At 36.6% G+C, this 18,020-nt stretch overlaps 1 protein-coding gene across 6 annotated transcripts in view; it reads right to left on the bottom strand.

Moving 5' to 3' along the window:
• Robo1 (roundabout guidance receptor 1) overlaps window positions 1-18,020 on the bottom strand; it is a 1,022,024-nt gene that overhangs the window by 419,207 nt on the left and 584,797 nt on the right. The window lies entirely within an intron of this gene.

The raw sequence follows: 18,020 nt of genomic DNA, 5'->3' as shown, positions 1-18,020 counted from the left end.
AATGATGCTTTTAATAAGTAATTATTTATTAAAGCATGCTTCATGCTTGTATCGCGGGATAGTGAGCTTGGCCTAAAACAGAGAGAAAGTAAAGGTCAATTTCAAAGTAGGCGACAGTAGACAACATACCCAGCTACTTGAATTGTAATCACTTTCCATTAAACATGAGGAATAAGCTATGGATGTAAGTCAGGGTTCTAATCTCAAATCCTGGGACCTGTATCCATTTCTGTCAATCAGCAATCCTTTATGGCTTGTATCCACACGTTTTCATCATGCATTGTATTTCTTTATTCTCTAAATCTTCCCTTCAGGATCTGTACATGCTTTCTCGCTAGTCTTTTTTTTTTTAAGGTTATCTGCTATTTAAATCAATGATTTAAATCAATGACTTCCTATGAGTCTTAAATGAAGATCAACCTTTCAGGTGTTGTATGTGTATGTATAGACTTGTATATGTGAAGGCACACACATTTGTGAGGGTGTGCATGGAGGGCAGGGGTCTAATCTGAATGCCTCCCCCTCTCTCTGCCTTATATTTAGACACCGCGCCGCTTCACTACAGCAAGAGCTCATGAGTTTGGTGACACAGGGGTGGTGTTAGAGACTCACGTGTTTCACCAGCCGCTCTCTCATAGCTTAACCTACCCAGTAGATCTGCAGAACTTTTCAGTTAGGTTAACTCTGTCCTTAAGTTTCCTCAGTAGGTTTCTACTTTAATTAATGTATTTGCCATGTACAAAAGGTTGAGGTCATATTTCATACTTTTTAAAATCACAGTTTATGCTTTAATTTTTGTGTTTCTATATAGAAATTATGAATATCTCTGGCATTTCCCCCTTTATTTCTGTGGCTTATATAGACAATACTATTTGGGCCAGAAGAGATGCCTTGGTAGTTAAGAGGGATTACTTCTCTGGTAGAAGATCTCTGAACTTGGTTCCCTACCCACGTCACACAGTTCACAACCACCTATAACACTGGTCCCAAGGGAATTAGAAGCTTCTGGCCTTTATGGGCACTTGAACTCATGTGTATACCCCTCACATACATAATTAATAATTTTAGTTATTATTATTTTTAAATAGACAATATTATAGCTCCAGCACATCTCAGTAACATCAGATGATCTCATTGCTTATTATTTATTTATGAATTTATACTATTTTATGGCCAATTCTTTTCAATATTTCTTATATAGGTCTTTAGACAAATTAATATTTTATTAATTTATTTATTTTATTAATTTCAAAAAATCAAATTTCAGTGTTGCCAGCTGTTGTTGTCTTAGGCTACAGAATGAGGTGTCTGTGTATCTCCTTCCACTTGAAGCCATCAATTCACCAGAAGTGTAAGAACTAATAAATGTTGAATTATAGGCAGGTACATTTTAACTGAGTTAGCCTGTTAACTTTAGCTGGTTGTAATTTTATAATCATGGAAACATGGAATCAAATAAATACATGATGTAACATACATGTTTAAGTGTAATAAAATTGGCCTGAATCTGCCTGGTGTATTACTACTACATGCCTTTTTTAATGCAGTAATTATTTATGGATTACTAACTGGCATAATGAATTTGAATGGTGAGAGGAGAAAGGGTACTGGAAATCAAATGTCTATCAAACTATTAGATTATTTCACAAACTATTGAAAACTGTGAATATAAGAATCTAGTCTCTTGCTATAGTCATTTTCCCATGATGGCTTTGGGCCAGGTAGTCAATAAGTCTGCACGTGGACTCTGAATAAGAAGTATAATTCACAGGCTCATTTGTTTCAAGGAAAAGGGATACGATCAGTTTCCAGGCAAATTTAAAACTATTAGTGTTATATACTTAACATTTGCTCTTTAATTAAAAGCAAACTAAGAGAAATTAATGTTATTAAAATACGTTAAGTTATTAAAACACGATACTCATTATTTGCTTAGCTTTGATTTCATGGTTAGACTTACCATCATATCTGCATGAATTCAGTGTTTATAAAAGCTGGGCGATTGAACAGTTGCTAGGGCTCAGATCTATGGGAACACTCTAAATGGCTATGTGAACAGTGAAGAAAAAATATAATAGATGAAATCTTATAACCCCAGTCTCAGGACCTATATAGTTTCATTTCCCAATTAGCTGGAGACAGTGCCTGTTCCTCATGACAGTGCCATAGGGAGCCTTTCATCCGCCACACAAACTTTGATACTGGCTGAGATTATAGCCAACACTGAAAGAACGTAATCAATATGCAGGCAGAACAGACATTTAAAAAATATGATCTCAGCTGATGCGATCACTCTCTAAAGAGCTTTATAAGAGAACAAAGAGAAGAGTTCTTAGCATTCAGAGACAAAGTTCACTTTCTCTAGGCTGACCCTGTCTGCACACAGGTTTTGCTTTTAATGCCTCTCACAGGATGAGCATCCACAAGTCACAGAAAGGCAGCGGATGCAACAATCCGTGTGTTTCTGGTCACTGCATGATTAGACTCTGTGAGGGTCTAGTGTGAGAACCACACAGCTCTTTCTTTACTACAGCAGGATGTAGGTATACATAAGCAGTAAGTTTAATGATAGTGGTATTATTTCTCCTCTCTGAAATGGATGCGAAAGTATTCTGCTAAAAATGTTTTCACACAGGACAGCACAGATAGCCTTGTTTAACGACTAGTCTTCAAATATAGACCCATTGTTCTCTGATTGCTTGTATCCATTTTGTCCTTTAGAACAAAGGATGTCTTGCAGGAAAAGAATGGCAAAATATGGTTTGGGGATCTTTACCAGGTTAAGAAATGAAAAGTGATATACTCCTTCTTTTCATCAAGCATTGAATTGAAAGTCTTTGAGTCACTCATTTGCCATCCTTACTTCTATTTCAAAGTGTGTTGGCTCCTAATATTGATGTTGATAAAGAAGAAATGCTATACATGCTTAGAAAAGTATACATCGATATGGGTGCCTTTTAAATGAAGACAATTCCACAAGAACATCCACCTGTTTTGAACTGGGTCTCAATCAATAGCCTAGGCTAGCAAAAATAAACTTACATTGTATCCAAGGCTTTCCTTACATTTTAAACAATTCTCCTTCTGTAGTCTACCAATTGTTTGTATTTCAGTTGCACCATCTTTTCTAGGAGCACAGCATAATTTTTAAAGCTCAAAATACATACTTTTCTATTTGAAGTTGACGTTGAACAATGCACATATTTTTGTTATTTTCCAATTATTTATTAAATAATGCAAAAAGTGGGTTGGTTCAAATAAAAACATTGTTTTCAAATATAAAAATTGTAAAAGTTCATATACTTAAACACTTTCTGATGTACTTGTCACAGCAAAATCACATATGTTAAAATACAAGCTAATTTTGAATCTTCCTCATGCAATACGAATAGATGTTAGTGTGGAAGAGCAATTAAAAACTCATCCTGAGTGAGGTAACCAAGAAAGACTGGCATTGGCCTGGGCTCCCTCATAAGTGAACATTAGCCATGCAGTACAGGATAACCACAGACCCAGGGAGGCAAAGTAATGAGGGCTTAAGGGGAGATGCAAGGATCTGAAGGAGATATAGAATAGATTTCGCAGGTGGACTGGGGGCCGGTAGAACAGGGAACAGGAGACATCTAGTAGTTAGAAGGGAGATACTACTGAGGGAAATGAGTAGAATTGGGGAGGGACATTTACGGGACAGGTGGAAATCTAGGACAATTGAAAATCAACGGAATCTATGATAGTAACCCTAACAAGGGCCCCAGTAATGCGAGACATGGGACCTGAACTACCCATTTTCTATAACCAGGCAAGGCTTCAAGTGGTAATGGTAATGGTATGTGCCTGTGTTTGGCTGATGTCCCTGGGAGACCTATTCTTTCCTAATAGAAGGAAGGGAAGAAGGGGGTTTGGGGGAGAGAGGAGATGGGATGATTTGGAGATGTGGGGTGGGGGGAGGGAAGGGAGGAGTAACTGCAGTTTGAGATGTAATATATGAGAGAAGAATTAAAAAACAAAACCAACCAAACATTCTGAAAATGTGGCAGTAATCAGAAAGGAGTGAGTCTGATTTGTAAGGTACACTGTGTAGTGGTTTGAATAAGAGTTCTGTCAACTTTACATCCACATTCACAACCAGCATCCTGTCCTGTTAAATGTTTGTGCGCTTTGTCTGGGCATGGTAGAGAGTTGGCAGGGATGTGGGCCAAGGCTCCCTGAGAGATGCTGATCCACTGGAACTGACACCAGCTCACGGCTCAACAAGTGTGTATTTAAAGGAAAATAATCCTTCCCAGCTCTGATTCATCAACCCTTAATCAGGTTTCAAATCAATTTTACTGTATTATAGGAAGGTGTGAGGGTAACAGAAAAAGTAGCAGAAAAGTGGGTATCTAATTTGTAACTTCTATGTGGGTTGAAGTATAGGAACATTTTCTGAGGTTATCCTTGGAAATGTGTAATGTAGGCAGACAAGGACAAATTCCATTATTCTTTACACATGTTCTGGAGTGGGACACAGGGACAGAAGTGTGGTATGTTTCTGGGAGTGTAGAGAGTCTGCTAAGTAAACAGAACTCTATGGGTGAAGGATATTACAGATCACCAGAAAGGCAACTTCAGAGTAAAGAGGATTTCTCCGGGACCTCCAAGATTATCTAAAGTCATATTGGAGGTTAGAAGTTGTTACTCCATTGCACTTTTTCAGCACTACAGTATTTCAAGCAAGACAGTATCTCTGCATTTCCCTGCTTCTCTCAAAACCTAAAATCACAAATTCAAACTGAGAGCGATAAAGCAGGAGTTTTGAATAAGCAGTATTGTTAGAAACATTTGGTTTGGTATTTGTGCTGCGGAAGAGGCAAGATGTAAAATGGATAGTGTTATCTTTGGTTAGCTTTCCTAATGTAACCTCTCTGTGCCTTAGCTTCCTATGTTACAACTGGATAGTAACAGCATCTTACTAGTGTTAGATACATGCATATATAGTTACTTACTATATCTGTGTGTATTAAAAACTTATATACCTAACTTGCTAGTGTTATAATACATATATAGTTATAGAGACTGTATATCGGGGGTATGGTTGTAGAACATGCTTGTAACCTCAGAACTCTGGAGTCTGAGGCACGAGGATTGACTTGAGTTTGAGTCCAGCCTGTATTGTGTGGTGAGCACCAGGACACCTGGGGCTACACAACTAATCTTTGTCTCAAAATATCAAAATCAACAGTAGTAACTAAAATAATATTTTAATTGCGCCTAGGCTATGCAAATATTACTAAAGTAAAACAAATAAACGTACATATGAAACCCATATGCACATATTAAAATGTACATTATTCCTTGTATTACTCTATACTACAGACAATGAACTCAGAAATACAAATTGTTTCTCTCAAGACAGCATAAAAGAGGTATTGTGATAATTATTGAGATGAGTTACTAAGATAATAGATTCATACTTTCAAATAAAAATCAATCTCTGCAGTGCATTTACTAAACAGAGGAAGATCCAAATTTATCACGAAAATGGTCAGTTACAGATAGAAAAATCCAACGATATTCACGTAACACTTGGCATGGAGTGTGATGTATAGTTTTATACGTTGTTTTCCCAGTGCATCAGACTTACTGATACAGAAATGGAGTGCACACACCATGCTTGTGGAGTACCATGCTGACAGCACACCTGTGCAGACTGGGGAAATGAAGAGCACCTAGTCGAATGTCTAAGAAAGAAGAGTCTGTGGCATATGTGGAAGAATATTTCAGCACAGAAATATCTGAGCTGGGACAGACTGTAGTAAGAGAGGAATTCTTTTGTCTCCAAAATCATCCAAAGAGGTTTTAGTAGATAATATGGTGGAGTAGGATTCAGATTTTTGAGGTAGTATTGGAAAAGCTGATTTAAAATATTATAAAACATTATATTAATTAATATATTAATATTATAAAATATTATAAAACATTATATTATAAAATATAAAATATTATATTCATGAATGGATATGGCACACATGCAAGTGTTTTGTGTCTTTTTTCTTTATCAAAATACTTGATGGACAAAAGTTGAATATATTTGAAGTAGAAAGTCTGATGATTTGAGTAGTTTCTAAACCGTGTACTGCTGACTATAATTAAATTGATTAATACAGCCTCCCATTCTGGCTTAGCTAAGTTCTCTCATAGCTTTTCTATCTTTGTGTATGTTCCTTTTGGCTAAACCACCATTACCTTCTTCCCCAACCCCTGTCACTACATTTCCACTCTGAACTTTCTAAGATGGCTGAGTTTTAAAGCTCTTCTCAAGTCTGGATTCCATGAAATACATAAGGATCAAAGTGAAATAACTAAAGAAGAGCAGTTCCGGATGACTGTTTACATGGTTGTTAAAAATAATCCCAAATAGAACAAATATTGGCACATATAGAATCTAGGCCTATACATAATGTTTGGACAGATATACAGAAATGTTATATACATATATATGTATGTATATATATATACACACACATATATATATATATATAAAACAATGTTATATTTAAGGAAAAGAGTAATTAAAGTGCAAATTTTTGTTATATTTCTACTTCATAAAGGAACGTTTGAATTCACATAAGTACTACTGCACCATCAAGTAAAAAAAAAAAAAGAATGCAACTAATTGTTCAACCTCTTAATAAAAAGCATGTCTTGAAATTTAAGACATATTTCACTCATTATGTGTCACATGGGCTTGGAATTTAAAGGCAAAGGTCAGAGAGCTTAAAGTGTCTTGAAAACAGAAGTGGAAAGCATGTCAGATTCTGAGAACTTTGTCCTACAGTCTGCACTGCTGTGTGCTCTATGAACTGTGTGCTCTATGAACTGTGTGCTCTATGTAGTGACCCCAGACCTAACAGCTGAGTGATATAGATGAAGGGTAATGCTAGAATTCTGTGTCTGGCAAGTGGTACATACGCAATGTTTGTGGTTATTAGTGATAAGCTGTAAGTACTGGATCATAACATGACTTTGCCTGCAGTTTCTGAAAGTAATCCAATTGCATATTGGATTGTATACCCATGGCAATTGTATACCCACGGCTGCCTTAAAAAATGATCATAAAACAAAGAAAAAGTTCGTATTCTATACAGCTTTTATTATATACATTTAATAGACCAATACATTTTCTCTAAAGATGTCAACTTGAAGTGTTAATAAACTTCTTAATTTAAACTATTGATTCTGGATATAAGAGGATTAAAAGAACTGACTGAGCTGTTAAGTCCGCTTGGCTCTAAGACAGGAGTAGACTCTATATGTAGGTGGTACCCTCTAGTGGCTACAACAAACACTGTCCTTCAATAGGCTAAAATATACAATGAACAGTTGTTATCAATGTTTACATTTTGGGGAACTTTAATGGTTGCGTTTCAAAACCTTTACATTTTTGTAAGCTAGGAATAAAATCTGGAGAATTATACATGAATATTATACACTCCACCCAACAGACCACCAAAAACATAGAATGACCCAATATTTACTAAAGCTACTTACGTTCTAGGTTCCTACAGATTCTGGATCCAACAACTGAACAGTATATTAACAAAAATCAAATGTTCTAAAATAGGTTTGAAATGTCCTGATAAAATTATGTTCTCAAATTAAAATAATAATGCACACTTGTAAAACGTAAGACACAGTTCTAAATTATTTGTTCATATGTTGTCATGTTCATGCCTAACAGTAATGCTAAGACAGTAGAGAGAACTGAAACTGGTATCTGGCAGAAAGGAAACTATGCATCTTTGAAAGAGATTCAAGAGCAGCTATTCAAGGCTTAGTAAGTGCTGATGGCTGGGTCCCTGGTTCACAATTCTCCTCAATAATGTGGTGAGTCCCTTCTTCCATGGCTCTACTATTACACTGAATTTACACTATCATGTGGATGCAGATTCTTTGAACTAGAAATCATTTTATAAGGTTTACAAATACATACCCTAAAGAAAAAGAGCGTGCTTGTTTTTTTTACACAGCCTGGCAACTGTGCATACGTTCAGGTAATGTTGAGCAAATAGCAGAAGACAACATTTACTCTGTGTGATCTGCTTGTGGCTTTGTTTTGGAGTCAGGGATTCTTACAGGCCAGGCTGGTTTTGAACTTACTATACAGCTTAAGTTGACCTTGAACCCATGACTTCCCGTGTCTGCTTCCTGACAGGAAAGATTAGAGGCATGCACCTCCTTTCCTGTCCAATAGTGAACATGTAGATGCCGGAGAATAACCACCAGGACTCAGTTCTCTTCTATTCTGTGGGTACTGTGTACTGAACTCAGCTAGCTATGCCTGGCAGCAAGCACTTTTACCTGCTGAGCCATGTCCCTGGCTTTGCCTTTCCAGTCCTAAGATTTGACCTGGAGATTCTCAATACTGAAGTATTTGGTCAACTGTTACAGTACAAAAGAATATATAGAATAATTATTCAAAAACATGTACTTTTTTTTAAACTTAGTGATACTTAAAAAAAACCCATACTTTCTTTTAAAACATTACTCATAATCTACCAATCTAAGTTCCAGAACTAAGCAGATGACATAGATTCCTAAAAATCATTGGCTCTTAAGAAAGAACTTTCCAAGAGGATGATGACAGCAAACTCTAATCTGTTTCATTAAAGTTGTCTCCAAAGTTCTGATGAAAAAAAAGTTATAACTCACAGGAGGAGGTTGATTTGAGACTACTCAGGACTAACAACCCAGCTTTTGCTGTTCATAAAGTGGAGTAGGAAACACTTGGGTTGATAAGTTTCAATGAGAGTTCAGCTCATTTAATGAGATCTGTTTAATATCTACTTGTTTTCTGATTCAGTGAAAAATGAAAAAAAAATCAACAAAATTAATCTAAATTTATAAGAAGTAATTGGTCTTAAACAAAAAAGAGAACCACTGTGTCTAAATTAAAGTAGATTTAATTTACTATAGAAATTCATATGAAAAAGATGACTGTTTGCTTAAAAGGCACCAGAGAACTCATTCTGTTTGAAGGATGCTTCACATTCTAGAGTCTATCTACAAAATATAAGATTCTCACATGAAAATCTTTCAATGTCAGGTTTTCTTGTGGAAAAAAAAATCCTTAATGATTTTAATGGCATGCACTTTCAGTAAAATTTTATGTGAATATAAGTACATATTCAAAATATATATGGCAGAAAACTAGAACAATAATATTAAGACAATGATATGTCACAGATATGCTCATGAAAGTGTGACAATTTTGGTACAGAGCATAGTCAAAATTATTGCTAAATATTCATATGGTTTATATACATTGTGCTGGCTAGTGATTATGTGAAGTTGACACAAGGTAGTCATGTTGGGGGATGGAAGTTCAGTTGGTGAAATACTCCTACCAGATTGGCCTAGGGTGGTTCCATTTTTTGTTTGTTTGTTTGTTTTGTTTTTTTGATGGGTGAATTATATGTGAGTTCCCCCTTCTGTGTGGGTAGGAGCAGGCCTGGGCTACAGAGTGTTATAAAAGAGCAAGCCATAATGAACAAGCCGCTCAACAGCGCTCCTCCATGGTCTCCGCATCAGCGGCTGCCTCCAGGTTCCTGACTTACTGTGTTTCTCCACTGACTTCCCTCATGGATGGACTATACGTGGAACTCTAAAGCCAAATAAACCCTTTCCTTTCCAGTAGCTTTGGTCATGCTCTTTTATCCCAACAGTTGCCATCCTAACTAAGAAATGCATCATCAGAACTACCACGGAGTTTCACCGTTGTTTTCCTTTAACGATTGTGAAAAAAAAGCATTCATCACATTTTTCTTTATTTTTTATCATTTGAGTTTTGGAAGAATGTTTTCTTTTATGTTACATCTTATTTATTGAAATTCCAAAAGTTCTCTCCCTTCCCTGAGCCTCCCCCCACCCCGTAAAAGTCCCATCCCATTCCCCCCTCTCTTTTGCCTCCACGAGGGTGCTCCCCCACCCAATCCCATCCCTACCTCACCACTCTAGCATCTCCTTAGCTGGGGCACCTGAGTCTCCACAGGATCAAGCATCCCATTGATGCTGGACAAGGCCATCCTCTGCTACATATGCAGCTGGAGCCATGTATACTCTTCGGTTGGTGGTTTAGTCCCTGGGAGCTCTGGGATGTGTGTGTGTGTGTGTGTGTATGTGAGCGGAGGTCTGGTTGGTTGATATTGTTGTTCTTCCTATGGGTTTGCAAACTCCTTCAGCTCCTTCAGTCCTTCGCCTAATTCCTTCACTGGGGTCCCTGTGCTCAGCCCGATGGTTGGCTGTGAGCATCTGTATTTGTTTTGGCCAGGCACTGGCAGAGCGTCTCATGGGTCATCACACCATTTCATTCCTAAAAACTAACTTTCATTTAAGTTACACTAGTTTTGATAGTTTAGGAGTCCATTGTTCACACTACATAGAAACTGACCATGACTACCTGGAATTTCCCATGAAAGTACATGTCTCTAACCCTTCAATCAATAAAGCATCTAGCTTCATATTTAAAATTTGCACTGAGTTCAAGTGTTCTAATACATATTGCATAAACCCCCAACAAGACAGCTCCTCATTGGATTCTTTGGATGAACAAAACAACACGGACTGGTGAGTTCTCACCAGTGAAAACCCCGCCCAAATTAATTTCAGTTAAAATTAACGTTTAAACAGGAAAAACCCTACAAATGTAGAAAGAGGTATGATAAACACCATTTGCATAAAGTCTTACTGCTATTAATGCTTGTTAAAATATGATTGATCCTTCAATGAAATGAGAGAGTCATATGCAAACGTCCTGAAAGGTCATGGATATGCTAATTAATGCTGGCTTTAGATTTGCAAAGCACTGTATTAAAAGGCTTTACACTGAACACTGACTACAACAAGAATAATTCCTTCCCAGTCATTTAGAACATGTTTTTAATTACCTACTCACCTTTCCTTCAAGCTCATGAGCTGGCTATTTACCTTAGAAAGTACATCCCTCTAAAAAAGTATTTTGAGATAGGGGAGAAGCTTTTATAGAGAGCGGGTCAGATGGGGGCCACAAAACTGTTTCTGATCTTATGTGAAAATTATCTTGACTCATCAGGACCATTGAAAACTTCCATAAACGAAGATTCACCTTACAGAAATTATTAACCAAACATCCACAATTGTTCAATTGTTTATAATGAAATAGCTGCCTAGCTTTAAAAATATACATGGAGGCACATGGTGGGTTTTTTTTTCTTGTCTTAATTTATATTCTTGTGAGGAAAAAGGCTGCTTTGGATAATTGGTGCAAACATCTCCACCTTTCTCCTCCAGGCTAAGTTGCTGCCATTGCATAATATACCAGGTCAATCATCTGGTGGGCATCCTGTCTCTTTGCAGGATTCCCACACTCAGAGGGCTGTCAATGTGGGTGCCAGTGGAGCGTTATGCAAAGCCCCCCAAATACTTTGTAAACTTGGAGCTTTGAGCACAATGGTAAAGTTCAGTTCTGGAAAAAGATAGTGTCCTGAATACACAATAAGGAGCTTTGTATGTTGAGGCTTCTGTTGAGGGAGAAGGCTACTTAATCTCCCCCATTTACCCCGGGGATTCTAACTGTTTTAATGTGTCTTTTTTGAGAGTCTGTGAACTGGAGAATATATGCTGGTAACAACTTTGTTCGGGGCTTTCCTCCAAAACGCCCAAAGCTGCCAACACAAGAAAGCTAAAGCAGTAGGGCTGACAAACACAAAGGGGACCTTGAGCTGTTTGTGCAACCTGCCTGGCTAGAGTTTCATGTCACGCCTTGATGAAGGACCTGATTCTTTGGCTCATTTCTTAGGACTCTAGCTTTTGTGCCTGTATGGGAAGGATAGCTTCTTCATCAGATTAGGAATGAACAGGATGATTTGATATAACATAAAAAAAAACCCACCCACAATTCTTAAAACATGAAAGAGATCACGCTGTAGAATTCATTGAAATGACAGTGACATTTACAACTGTCCCTATATACTCATCCACTGCATATTAGGGTCTATTAATATCACAGCTTACAACGTGATGATGTGACAAAGTGTCCATATTATCTTCTATTATCGTTCAATACCATAAATATTTAGAAGAAAATATTTCATAGAAAACTAAATTCAATTAATTAATCCATTTACAATCAAAAAGACTTTAAATAATTCCATTTAAGATATCTTCTAAAGTTTTGGAAAATTATGCATGCTATCCAACTGAACACATATAAGATGCTAGAAAAAATTTTTACAGGTAGATGAAGTAGTTATTCTATTTAAACAGCATTCCTTAACAGTATCTTGCTTAAATGCCTGAAGTCAATGTGTTAGTTTCTGCAAATGTCTTTTACCAACTCCTGACAGTCATTGTGGTCATGCAATCCATTAGAGCCCAAGTAGAAACTTTAAGAATAAACTGAAGGTGATTTTTCCCCAATCCTAACGCATTATAAATCTCATTGATTAAATATAAACACGGCATGTGATGAAAATGAGTGTACATGAGTCCCTTTAGAATGAAAATGTTAGGATGGTTTGAAAGAGTTTTGAGTTAATGCAAAGAAACAGAAAAATCCAACCATAGAAATGTTCGCAGTGTATAAGGATTAAAGGGCCCATGAGCTAAACTAAAACCCCCAGATCACTCAAGGGAGTGGTCCCAGAGCACTATCTTCTCCCTGGGTTACCCAGATTCCCACCGTGATGCCCACACTGACTCCTCACCACTCTCTCACACTCATGCCTCTTGACTCATTGCCCACTGAGGTCTACAGTCTGGAGAAAGACTGGCTTAGCTTACGTGGGGCATGCAACTTCCTTTGTTGGGTGTAGTCTCTACTTTTCTTGTGAAAGAGTTTGTGTCTTCTAGTGAGGCCTTCAGAAATGACTTATGTACAAGTTGCAGAGGTCCCAATAGTTTACTTTAAATGAACATAATTTTGTGTGTGTGTGTGTGTGTGTGTGTGTGTGTGTGTGTCTGTCTGTCTCTCTCTGTGTGTGAATATTGACCAAGAAAGAATAAACAAGGGACAAAGAACAAAACAAAACATACAAAAAACAAAACACAAACTGAAACCCTGGAGATATTAAGATATTTGGCTTTGTAGTAAGAAACAGAAGTGTTAAAAGGAACATATTACATTTGGTGGTTGTTATAAAATATGGTGTTTTATGAGTATTTCTGAAAATAATTTGTTGTTTCTTTATATCTACATTCATCCATCCACCCATTCATCTATCCATCCATCCTTCTATGTATCTTTCTGATGGTCAGCTCTACATCTATATACCTATGGTTTGCCACTTCTTCTACATAGAAATTAAAAGACAATCCATGAAGCAATTTATATCTGCAAAGATAATAATCAGAGAAAACAAACATTTAACCATAGTATTTTCTGTTCTTTACTAAAATAGTTGTACAATAACCTGAAAACTCAGCTAAAATGTTCTTTTTTAAAAAAGATTTATTTATTTACTTTATGTAAGTATACTGTAGCTGTCTTCAGACACCCCAGAAGAGGACATCAGATCTCATTACAGATGGTTTTGAACCATTTTGCTGGGATTTAAACTCAGGACCTTTGGAAGAGCAGTCAGTGCTCTTAACCACTGAGTCATCTCTCCAACCCTCAACTAAAAAGTTCTAGGTGGTGAGTTGCAGTTCAATTGAACAACAATACTCTTATTTCTTCCACAAAGGCCAACAGAAGCAGAGAAGAATTCACCTGTTCCAACGAAAAGACCCTTTTCTCAAAGGTGGGCAATTTCGGACAGGTTGTGTGGTGGATTGGCGGATACTTTTGGGTGGAACCTACACACTTAAGGTAGATGTGAGTTGCATTTCAGCGGTGGTTTGTGCTGCACTTTGAGAATGTGCTTAATCTTACAGAGGAGTATTCTAAAGTCATCAATAATACATCACTCTATTCCAACCTCAACATTGAGATCCAAAGTTACTAGTCCAAAGACCATCATTAGTGATTCATGATGATGTGGTGTAGTTTAGTGTTTGGAAGAATAATTACAGAATTGCTGGGTATAAATTCTGACTTTTTCTTATACCCGGAATCTGACAGTTGGAAGACTTTTACTGTGTTGCAACTTCCCCATCTGAAAAAATCTCCAACTTTGTGCATGTGAACAATACCTACAAGCTACCAAGTGCTTTTGCTTTGTTGGGAATTTTAAAAATTACCTTTTACATATTTTATAAGACATTTACGAATTAGGCTTACTATGATATTGGAAAATAGATAATTTTTAAAATGTGGAGTTGGATTCTTCAGCCCAGCAATTTGTATTTCAGAACCTATGCTCTTGGCCGGTACCTAAGACCTCTCTCTGTATGCATTATCGTAAGGCATTCTGTACATGGGCATCATAGGGAAATGTCAGCTAATTAAATTCTAGGCAGAAGAGCCTAAGAGACCTAGCGTCCTGCTGGGACAAAATAGAAATAGGACATATTTATTAATTTATTTTCTCATAACAGAAAAAGTCAATGCTAAACACTGTAAGCTTTATAAATTACATTTAATATAAAATTATATTCCTAATATCACAAGTCCTAATTTATAGCAGATACTATCAGCTGCCAATATTTTAACTCTCTCCTTAGAAATGTTATTTTGAGCTCTATATCCTGTGTGAAACCAACACTCATTCCTTTATCTATAATTTCCTTGAGTCTATAAACAGTAATTAAAAAAACCTTCCAAGTCCAGCATTCTAAAGATTATATACTTAATAAAGTAGGTCCTTAAGTTATGATGTATATGAAGGTACTTAGAACTAAATTAATGATTTTTCTACTTGGTGATTGTAAATAAATGAATACTTTTACTGAAGGTATTCACACCCAAATTATCATCACAAGGTATTTTACTCTACAAAAGTCTAAAAATACTAACATGCATGACTGGGACATGAGTCATGTTGATTTAATTTAGTTTGGATAGAGTTAAATTTCACTTTCATGTGGCTTCAATATAAGAGTCTTGATCTAAGATTCAGTTGAGAGCATTTATAGGTGGCTTGGCAAAAAATATGTTTTTCAAAATATAGTCAAAAGGAAGGAACAGGGAAGAATTTGTCCTGCTACACACAAGACAGTGATGAGTTCTCATGTTGCAGAAGAGAATTCTTATCCTGTGACTTAACGTAGCAAAATTCAATTCTTTTTTATCAATGAAAGAAGAAAAGAGAATCCATGCTTAGCTCCATGCAAAGGAAGGATGCCCTATATAATCTAGCCTCAGGGGGAAAAAAACCCGTGACTACCACGAAGGTTATGTTTATTAGTGAAAACATGAATGCAGTATAAGTTCTTTATAACCAAGTCAAGCCTGTAACTTCAAATAATGTGTAAAAGGACAGCTACCATGTTTTTTAACCTGATCGATGCAGTCATTGTACAAACAGCCAAGAAAGGCATACTATTGGCCAACCAAACATCACTGTAGTTCCCTTGGAGCTCACAATTAGAACTGACCAGTTGGGGAGCTGGGGAGATGGCTCAGTGGTTAAGAGCACTGACTGCTTTTCCAGACGTCCTGAGTTCAGTTCTCAGCAACCACATCGTGGATCACAACCATCTGTAGTACAATGCCCTCTTCTGGTGTGTCTGAAGGCAGTGACAGTGTACTCATATAAATAAAATAAATAAATAAGTCTTTTAAAAAACCAAAACAACAACAACAACAACAACAACAACAATGAACTGGCCAGTTGGATTTGTTCTTTTGTGAATTGCCAGGTGGAATTTTATCCATGTACACTGAATAACAATTTTATGCCTCAGGCTTCTTAGTGACCACTAATTAAAGAAATGACGTCAGCATGTGCAGCAACTCAGGTGGCGGCATTGTGATCATTCTACGGGATAAAGGTTTATACAATTCAAAAAGAAAATTCTCTTGGCATTTTCTTTCCCAGGACAAGAGTATGAAAACCGAATCTCTCACAATGTCTCTGGAACACACCGACATGCCTAAAGAGAAGTGAATTTGTCATCTGGATCCTAAGAGTGTAGTTTACTGACGCTATTTGCTGAATTTTTAAACACTGTATTAAGGGACAATGTGAAACTGAGATTCCCTAAGCAAGCAGGTGTTTTTCTTAGTCTAATAGGATTTCTCCTTGCAAAGGATAAATTGTCTCAAGACACTTTATATACGTTGCCAAGGAATATCATTAACTAATACACAGATGATAGCCACAAAACCTGCATAAAGAACAGATTATATTTTCGAGGAAAGGAGAGATTATTTTTTAATATATCAGCACAATGGGTGTTTTTGCAGTATACTTTCCAAGTAGGGGTTTCATAACAGTTATTCAAAGTTTTGACAACTCAAAAACTTTAATAGTAATGTAGTTCATATGAAAAGAGAAATGCTTTATCTCTTAAAAATAAAACTTTTTAGTAGGGAAAATACAATTTTGTCAAAACCAAATGTTTATTAGTAGAAACAGTCTATTTTTAATGGCGCAGGAAATAGGTTATTGTGATCTATGAAATCTTGTTAATTTTACACTGGGTATAAATACTGTATCTGGAAAAAAATGTTCAGAGAGAGAGGCTACTGAGACTGCTTGCATGCAAACATCTGTTCCTTAGAAGTTTTAGCTGCAGACTGCACGGTTTCCACTAGAGGGCAGTCGTTTGGACAAGCAGAGCTCTTCATAAGCACGAGTGAAAAACAAGGTACAGAAATCTCATGCCTAAGAATCAGGATTTCCTCTGCTTTTTATAAATATACGCTTTCACGTGGAAGTAAGCAACCCCTGATTTTATACTCATGCATGCATACATATGTATAACACATATAAGTCTCTCTACATTGTATTTAAGAAGAGTTATTCCATAGGCATCAACCAGACGCAACTGCAGTGAACACTAAAGCATTACTTCGTGAGATTTTTCTTCCCTCTCCCCTGTATAAGGGTATTTTGGAAAATAAGGTACTAAAACTTCCCATGGATTTGCAAGGATTCAAAAATCAGTAGCTGATTCTCTTATAATATCATCAGACATTTTGATGTGACCCTTTAACTAATTACAAGTTACCAGTAACTATTAGAAATTTTTAACTAATTACAAGTTACCAGTAACTATTAGAAATTTTTAACTAATTACAAGTTACCAGTAACTATTAGAAATTTTTAACTAATTACAAGTTACCAGTAACTATTAGAAATTTTTAAGACTTTAAACTTAAAAAAATCAAAGCCAGTTCTCATGTAGAAGCATAATCATTCTGATCAATGGGAAAACGGATTCACATGAAACATAGGGGGAAATTCTAGACATTTGTCTGTCTCAGGACACAGATAACACAACTTCCGTTATTGAAAGGAAAAGCAGACATCAAGAGTTATCAAGACATCAAAAGACTGTCCTCTGTCCTAATTTTAAAGTTAAACCGTATTAGTTTGATATAAATAACGTTGTTTCTGGATTGTGTCTGTTGATTAATTTTAAACTGTTGACATTTCCTGGTAATATGGAGGCAGGCTTCCCAAACTCCTTTGATATTGTTGATACGCTGACAGTAAGTCATCTTTTTCTCTGAAATGAAGGGACAGAAACAGCTTCACGTTGCTCCCTGTCTTTCTGCCTTCCTTTCTGACATTTTTCCCCCCTTCCCTGCCCCAATCCTCCTTTCCTTTCTCTCCATCCATCTCTTCCCTTCTTTTCTTCTCTCTATTCTGAAATTCGGAAGTACAAATGGACACTAAGTGAACTCCTACCTAATCTTTGAAATTTGAATGACGAATGATAACGAACATCAGTGGAAAATTCAGAGGACATCTTAGGAGGGAATAAACTATTTTTGTTGAAGAAAGGAAAAAAATAACAAAGAGGGTTTAGTGACATAACTGATTTTAATCCTCCTCAGACACTGTGCATCGCTCTGTATCAAGCGGTGATGCACTGCCTGAAGAGAGCTTTCTAAAGCCTTGTTAAGTGAGCGGACAGTTTGTGATTTCCTGGTGTCAAGGGTGCCCCCATTTACA

Source organism: Mus caroli, unplaced genomic scaffold, assembly GCF_978045245.1.
Source record: "Mus caroli unplaced genomic scaffold, Mus_caroli_1 scaffold_17, whole genome shotgun sequence".
Classification (NCBI taxonomy): Eukaryota; Metazoa; Chordata; class Mammalia; order Rodentia; family Muridae; genus Mus; species Mus caroli.
The sequence above is the reverse complement of the archived record's forward strand: the minus strand, read 5'-3'. Positions and strand labels throughout refer to the sequence as shown.